This window comes from Pristiophorus japonicus, unplaced genomic scaffold (assembly GCF_044704955.1).
Source record: "Pristiophorus japonicus isolate sPriJap1 unplaced genomic scaffold, sPriJap1.hap1 HAP1_SCAFFOLD_147, whole genome shotgun sequence".
Taxonomy (NCBI): domain Eukaryota; kingdom Metazoa; phylum Chordata; class Chondrichthyes; family Pristiophoridae; genus Pristiophorus; species Pristiophorus japonicus.
This window is the reverse complement of record NW_027251144.1, coordinates 1,386,468-1,394,166: the sequence shown is the minus strand read 5'-3', so window position 1 is coordinate 1,394,166 and position 7,699 is coordinate 1,386,468. Positions and strand designations below refer to the sequence as shown.

The window sequence follows — 7,699 nt, the reverse complement described above, 5'->3', positions numbered from 1 at the left end:
ATCTAATAACAGCACCTTAGACCGCTCGGCGGTGTGTGTGGCCACCTGCAAGTTGATTTTGAACTGTTGTGTCCTGTCACATGAATTAAATGAGGGCAGCAGGCGTATCTCTGCCTGACACCGGGGAAACAGTGAGACAGACCTTGGAACAAGGGTCTGGTTATTGCCAAACAGCAAAGAAAATATTAATTCTGAAACAACAGTGACCCCGACGTGATTTGAACACGCAACCTTCTGATCTGGAGTCAGACACGCTACCGTTGCGCCACGAGGCCTACACAATGTGTTTGAGATGTTCCTCTATATGAAGCTTTCACAATACAAGGGGCTTTAAATTCCCCGCCCATTCCCACCAGGTGTCAGAAGCAACTCTCACCTGCCAGTCACCGTATGTTTTTTTCTGAAACATTTGTGTTGCGTTTATGGAAAAGCATCATTAATTAACCCGTCACCTTCTTTTGCACAATGAAAGAAATGCTAACTGATGGACAGTCGATACTTCAAACATTTGTCCTGTGCTTTGCGGAGCGGGCAGGGAAGTGGACCTGAGTCCATGATCGCATCGATCATGATCGCATTAAATGGTGGAGCAGGCTCGAGGGGCGTATGACCGACTCCTGCTCCTATTTCTTTTGTTCTTATGTTCTTCAGCATGTTGACCCATTTCACACACTGTATTGCCGATGTCACCAGGAATCTGGGGCAACTTTTGTCAAATTTAACAGCACCAGTTATTCCTTCCGTGCAGAGAAATTAGAATCAGTCGTGAAGATAAAATCCCATGGTGATCATTTTCAGATTCAACGCAGTAGGATTTCAAATAAAGTGAAAGAATTTTACAGTGAAAATATTTGGAAGTTTTACTTGTATTTGTGTCTTTAATTAAACTTTGTGGCGTCTGACTCCCGTTCATGCCTCTGCTGAATAAGAAAGGAGGGTTTAACGTTGACCAGACTGCACTGCCCCTGATATTTGTGAGCTCATCCTTTATATTCAGTGGTTTCTCGCCCTTTGATGGGCTGCAGTGTGGCGGATATCACGTTGGCCTCACACGCGAAAGGTCCCCGGTGGATCCGTTTTCTCTCACTGAAAGTTATCTATTTATTGGTTAAATAAAGAGCAATTCAGGAATAAGGGAGCCTTTCTACCAGGAGAATAAATAGCTAATAAAAACAGCAAATGCTGGAAATCTCAGCAGGTCAGGCAGCATTTTCCAGGAGACTAAACTCTCCTCCGATTGTTCCCTTTTAGCAAGTTAAACCATCATGTTTCTACCCAGAATCAAACCGGGTACTTTTCACGTATAAAGCAAATGTGATAACCACTGCACTACAGAAACCTCTGGCACAGCAGCCCCAACAGAGGGGAGCTGACCAGTGAGTCCCTCTGTGCTGATCGGGAATGTGTTGGCTCACCTTAAACAACTTCTGTCCCACACTGAAAGCTCTCAATCCTTCTCCACCGCTGCCCTTTACAGAAATGTCACGGATCACCCAGCCACCGTGTTCACTTCCACATCCTCACAGTGGGGCCACAGAGGCTCCTACCGTCTCCCCGCGATCTGTGAACTCACCCAGTTTGTAAAATTAAACCCCGAACACGTGCCCGGCAAAGGGCAGGAGAAGCCAGATAGTCTGTATGCTCGATCTATCACAGAAAGTATTGGTATTCATGGTGATTACAGCAATTATTAATCGTCTCACAAACCTCAATTATTTTTATGCGATGAATTGATCGAGAATTGAAACCAGTTTAGTGCGCCGGATCTTAATCCCTCGACCACCAGGGAACGGTTATGATACATATAGATATATTTATATATATTTATATATGAACCTGAATATCAACGGCTCGCTACCTAGACCTCATGGTGCAACGGTAGTGCGTCTAACTTTGAGTGAGAGAAATTGTTCCACAGTGATAACCATTTCATCTTTTGTTCCCTTTTAAACACTAGAAACTGAGACAGGGGGAATAAATAGAGAAATAAAAGCACAGGGATAAAGACAAGAGGAAGAGAGAAGGGAAAAGATACTGTCCCCACCCAGAACTAATGCAGAAACCCCTCTGCTGCGCTCGGGGTGGCCACCCACAGCCTGGATACACTAACGGGAGAACACCAGCGGCAGGTCGGGGCCATAAAAGGAACGGCGAGCGGCCCTGGGAGCAGCTTGGAGGTCCCGGGAGACTACTCCAGGGAGCAGCGCGAGCTGGTGCAGGAGGGCGGCGGCAGCGAAGTGTGACGTCATCAAGGTCCAGGTCGGTGATTGGAGCGTGGGCAGATACAGCAGGAGCGGCGAGGTCGGGGCGAAGGAGCGGTGAGAGACTGTAGAGGGATGTGATCGGTGCCCAGCAGAGGCATGAGTTCGGGGCCAGGGGCCCAGAATTAGCACGGGCCAGCCCACTCTGCGATATGTGTGTGCACTAGGTCCGCGCAGCAGAGCTGGTTGCCTGTCGTCTTGGTTAACACTTGCCACTGGACCAAGACCTCGCTCTGTCAAGCCCGTGTGATGGCTGGGGTGCAACGGCCACCACACGTTAAAAAAATCCACGCACAGGCATCTTCCACCCTTCGGGATGTCGTTCGGATCCTTCATTGAAACACCTGTGAATTCATCCTTTTTCAGCGTGGAAGCAAGTCATCCTCGTTTCGAGGGACCGCCTATGATGAGATGATGATGATGGATACATTAACGTCCCAACAGCTCATTGACTGCAGGAGTGGGACCGTGCGGCGCTTCAGAAGACATGTCGAAAAGGCCAAGTCACTAATTTCGTCTCATGTGCTCCTCCGATCAAGAACAGCAACAAACGTTATAAATGCTTCAATAATAGTTACATCTTATCACCACATTTGCAAAGCAGGTGGTTTGTTGGTCAAGGGGTATGATTCTTGTTTCGTTGGTTGTTACTTGAAATTTGCAGAAAGATCCTGGCTTCAAATCCCAGACCAGCCTTGGGATTGCATTGAAATTTTGCAAAGAAGGACTTGTATTTCTGCAGCGTCTGTCAGGAACTCATGATGCCCCAAAGCGCTTCACAGCCGTTGAGTTGCCTTTGAAATGTTGTCATGTGAAGAAAGATGTGCCCAAATCACCTCAACTCTTTGCAAACGAGTTCATAGAATCAAAGAAGTTTACAGCACGGAAGGAGGCCATTTCGGTCCATCGTGTCCGCGCCGGCCAACTCGAGGCTCTCCAGCCTCATCCCACTTTCCAGCTCGAGGTCCATAACCCTGCAGGTTACGGGACTTCAGGTGCACATCCAAGCACTTTTTAAATGTGGTGAGGGTTTCTGCCTCTACCACCCTTTCAGGCAGTGATTTCCAGAGACTCGAAAAATCTATCTAACGCAGCCTTGAATATATTCAGAGACTCAGCATTCACAAGCATGTGGGGCAGAAAATTCCAAAGATTCATATCCCTCTGAGTGAAGAAATTCCTCCTCATCTCTGTCTTAAATGGCCGACCCCTTAACCTGAGACTGTGGCCCCTGGTTCGAGACACTCCAGCCCGGGGGAAACAACCTCTCAGCATCTACCTTGTCAATCCCCTTCAGAATATTGTGTGTTTCAATGAGATCACTTCTCATTCTTCTAAACTCTGGAGAGTATCTGCCCATTCTACACAATCTCTCAACTTAAGACAGTCCTCTCATCCCAGGAATCAATCTGGTGAACCTCTGTTGTACCACCTCCCAGGCAATTAATTCCTTCCTCAAATAAGGAGACCAAAACTGTGCGCAGTACTCCAGGTGTGGTCTCACCAGGGCCCTGTACAATTGAAGCAAGACTTCCTTACTCTTGTACTGTGGGCTATATATTAGGTACTATGGGCCGAGTGCCCTGTTTTTTGGCTGTTTCGATGGTTGTATAAAAAGTTATTAAAATTGACAGTTGCTCGGGAAATATACTTGTATTTCCTTCAGTGTACTCCTTACTCTTCAAGGGCTAGATTTTCCCCAAGCAGTTTTCTCGGCGCACTGACCTCAAGCGCATCGACTTTGCGCGCTGGAAATGGCTCGCGGAAAAACTCGCCCCATCCTGGCCGCTGTGTACAGTCCCCGGAGTCCTGGCGTGGCGTCGATGGTGAAGTGGGGGGCGGAGCCAAATGCCTGCGCTGAAAACACTGCTGACACCTTGGCACATGGGCAGTAGGGAGAGAAAACTTGGCACTCTGCCATTTTTAAACAGTGTCAAACCCGATGAAAAGCACAGCAGCTTCTCAGCTTCTCCGGTCGCTCGGCGGGCTCTCCCCCTGTCCCTCCCCGATAAAACGCACAGCTCCAGCAGCTGCAACTTCTGCGGTCCACAAGCTCACACTTCTCCGGTGTGTAGAGGCAGTATTTCCCCTTCTCTCTTCCTCTTGTCTATATCCCTCGGCTTTGTTTTCTGGATTTATTCCCCCGGCCTCATTTTATGTGTTTAAATGGGAACAAAAGATGAAGTGTGTGACACTCAGGAACAATTTCTCTCACTCAAATATATCTATTTAGTGAAGTGAAATAAAGAGCAATTGAAGAATAAGGGAGAAGCCACTGTCACCCTTTTGACAGGAGAATAAACTCGCCCATGGCTGTTCATCCACAGAAAGTTTAAACATAATCTTCCTGCACGGGATCCTTCCGCGCGGAAAGCAAACGTGATAACGGCTCCACTGCGGAAACCGCTCTGACCAGAAGTACAGCAGAGGGCAGCTGACCAGTGAATGCCTTCTGTGCTGATCGGGAATGTGTTGGCTCACCTTAAACAACTTTTGTCCCTCAGTGACAGCTGTCAATCCTTCTCCTCCGCTGCCCTTTACACAAACATGTCACTGATCCCCACCCACCACCCCACATCCCCATCGTGTTATCTTCCATGTTAGCACAGTGGGGCCCGGAGACACCTACTCTCTCCCCACGGTTAGTGAACTCAGTCAGTCTGTAATATTAAAGGGGAACAAGTGTCCCGCAAAGGGCAGGGGAAGGGAGAGAGTCTGTAACCTGGGTTTAATTGTTTGTCAAAGGCTACCCGTCCTGTTGTGTATTTCCAGCAGTTTCCTACTTTCACAGGTGGAGATACCGGGGCTGGACCATGTTCCTTAAATACAATGAGGTCGGGATAAAAGTTCCTCACATACTCAGGGCAAATTAAATGATTGAAGTTCTACAATGGATTAATTAATGATGTTTAAATCAATGAATCTTCTTTTCCACATGTGATGCATGTAACTCTTTCTTCTAAGGTTTTAATTTTGATGGAAGTGCAATTTCCCTGGCCGGAAATCGAATCAGGGCCGCGGTGGTGAGAGCGCCGAATCCTAATCACTGGACCACCAGGGAACGCTGCATTGCTGCATCGCTGCATCGTAATGCTTGATGTCATTATTGTCCTTTTCAATCCACTTGTTTCACAACGAAACACCGTGATCTGAATTTAACGCCACGTCATTCTTTGAAATCACCTTTAAATGATTGGGTAAAACCACTCCTTGTACCAGCGAAAAACAGCGTCGATTCCAGGTCAGGGCGGTAACTTCTGTAACAGCTTTTTTCAATTCAAAACCTTATAAAATTGAAGACATGCAGCTAATAAGAAAAAATAAGAATTAATTAAATCACAGTTAAATAACCGATAACCTTTTTCAGGATGAAATATATATTAATATAGCTACTGAGGGACAGTAGTATCTTTAATCATTCATTTTCTCTTTACATGTGATGAATTTTTATCCCGATCTCATTTACATGCTGTATGAGAAATTGTAAGTGTTTATGACTCAGTTGTAAAACCATTGATTGTGTGTGTGTCTATTCTTGATAGGAGGAGCACTTGAGACCGAAGTTCCAGTTCGATATATGCATCAATAGAATCAATTTTCACCAGTTCCTTTAAACCCAATTACATAATTTATTTTGATTGGACTGGATGGAGGAACATGATCCATGTAAAAAATTGTTATCGTTTAACTTGTGCTGAATGCTCATAAAAGTATTGGAGTGGGAACTCACTGGATAACAGCAAAGCTTGCAATGTTTGCGGAATATATTCGTGCAGCCATAATGCACAATGACAACCCGGAACTGTGCGGCACCGAATCCTCTGGGAAAAACATTAAAAGGCTTCGCCCGGAGATGGGTTTGGATTACCCACCTTTCAGTTACCAGCCGAATGCGCTAAACCATTGCGCCACAGATACACACTGCAAGACATGCAAAACCAGGGTGTCAGTCAGTTAAAGCTTCAGATTGCTCCGACCGGGATGGAACTTATCCACTCTCAGTTGTACTTTTCCCAAGTAAATGGTGGGACATTCATTGTGGATGTGTGGAAGTAGTCTGGTCCCGCACACTGCAGACACTTCCATGTCACCACCAACAAGCTCTCCCACAACCGGTGTGATCTACCTTCCAGCCTTCCGGTGCCTTGTCTGTGAAGAAGTATGGTTCAAAAGTTTTGGAATAGTTGGTTCCATGGTGTAATGGTGAGCCCTCTTGATTTTAAATCTAGCGATCTGAGTTTAAATCTCGGTGAAACCTAAATTCTTGTTGTCCCAGCTGCTGAAAATTTGGGACAAACAAGTGAAAGACACCCGGTGCTGGTGGGCAGTTTTGTTGCCTTTTTAATTGATGCTTGATCTACAAGTCTAGTTGTCAAATTGTGTGCTCAACCGTCAGTTATCTGCTGCAAATCACCGGAGGACAAATCACTTTGTTGTCTAATGCTGCCTTTGTCTGCACAATGTGTGCTGAGATTATCTGTGCAATATGCATTCCGCAGGATGAATAAAAGCAATGCTTTTTGAAATGCAGGCACTGCATGTTTTGCACTCGATAAAACGTTGCATTTTCTTTTCATTAATTTTACATTAATGCATTGCAATGCCAATGCACTTTTTACGTGGCAAGATCGATAATTAGCAGAGCGTAATGAAGACATCGCAAAGTTTCTGTTTAAAGAATGGACTCAGTCGAGAATATTTTGTGGATTTTATTTTTCTGAGACTATTTTCCCTGTGCTGGGGTCACCCTGCGCAGATATGTGAAAAATCTGGTTTTGTTAAAACTCCAGAGACCGCTGGCAGTTCGCACGGACAAAAGAGCTGTCAGTCATTCATTGACAAAAGAGCTGTCGGCCAGGAAGGGGTGCCACTGACAAAGCCACTCTAATTTGTAAAAGCACTTCTCACCTCCATCTCAGAAGGAGACACAGAACAATGAACCCACCAGCCTGGCCAGCCAAGGATGAGCTGGGTCTTTCCCAACACAAAGGCTCAGAGAGATGCCCAGACTAATGGCCATCAGCCCAATGCATGGGTGGGATAGCCCATCACTGACTAAGTACCCGTGCTTAGAAACAAAGGGGTTTTAAAGATTGGCGGGAAAGATAGGGGTAGCAAGACTCCCAGAAAGACAGGGTCCTTTCCACATTATTTTTAGCTTGGAGCTTGGTGTGAAGCTTGGAGCTTGCAGCTTGTAGCTTGTGTCGAGAGAGCCCTCTCTCCCTCTCGCTCTCGCTCCACCGATCGATGTACCAGAGGAAGGGGCCGCAGTACTGCAGAAGAAGCCACCGAGACTGAAGACCAGGCAGTGACTTCCCACAGCTGAGCTGAGCAAGGAAACGGGCTGCGTGTGGTGGTGAACATGGTCGCGAGTGTCCCAAGCCAGTAACCAGATATCCCAGGCCAGCTGGGTAAGTGCTCAGGGTTTTCTCAGAAGT

General features: G+C 46.5%; 1 non-coding gene across 1 annotated transcript; it reads right to left on the bottom strand.

Moving 5' to 3' along the window:
* Nucleotides 1-203: 203 nt before the first annotated feature.
* trnaw-cca (transfer RNA tryptophan (anticodon CCA)) lies at nt 204-275 on the bottom strand. The gene has a single exon. It is a non-coding gene; the product is annotated as a tRNA-Trp (tRNA).
* Nucleotides 276-7,699: the final 7,424 nt, after the last annotated feature.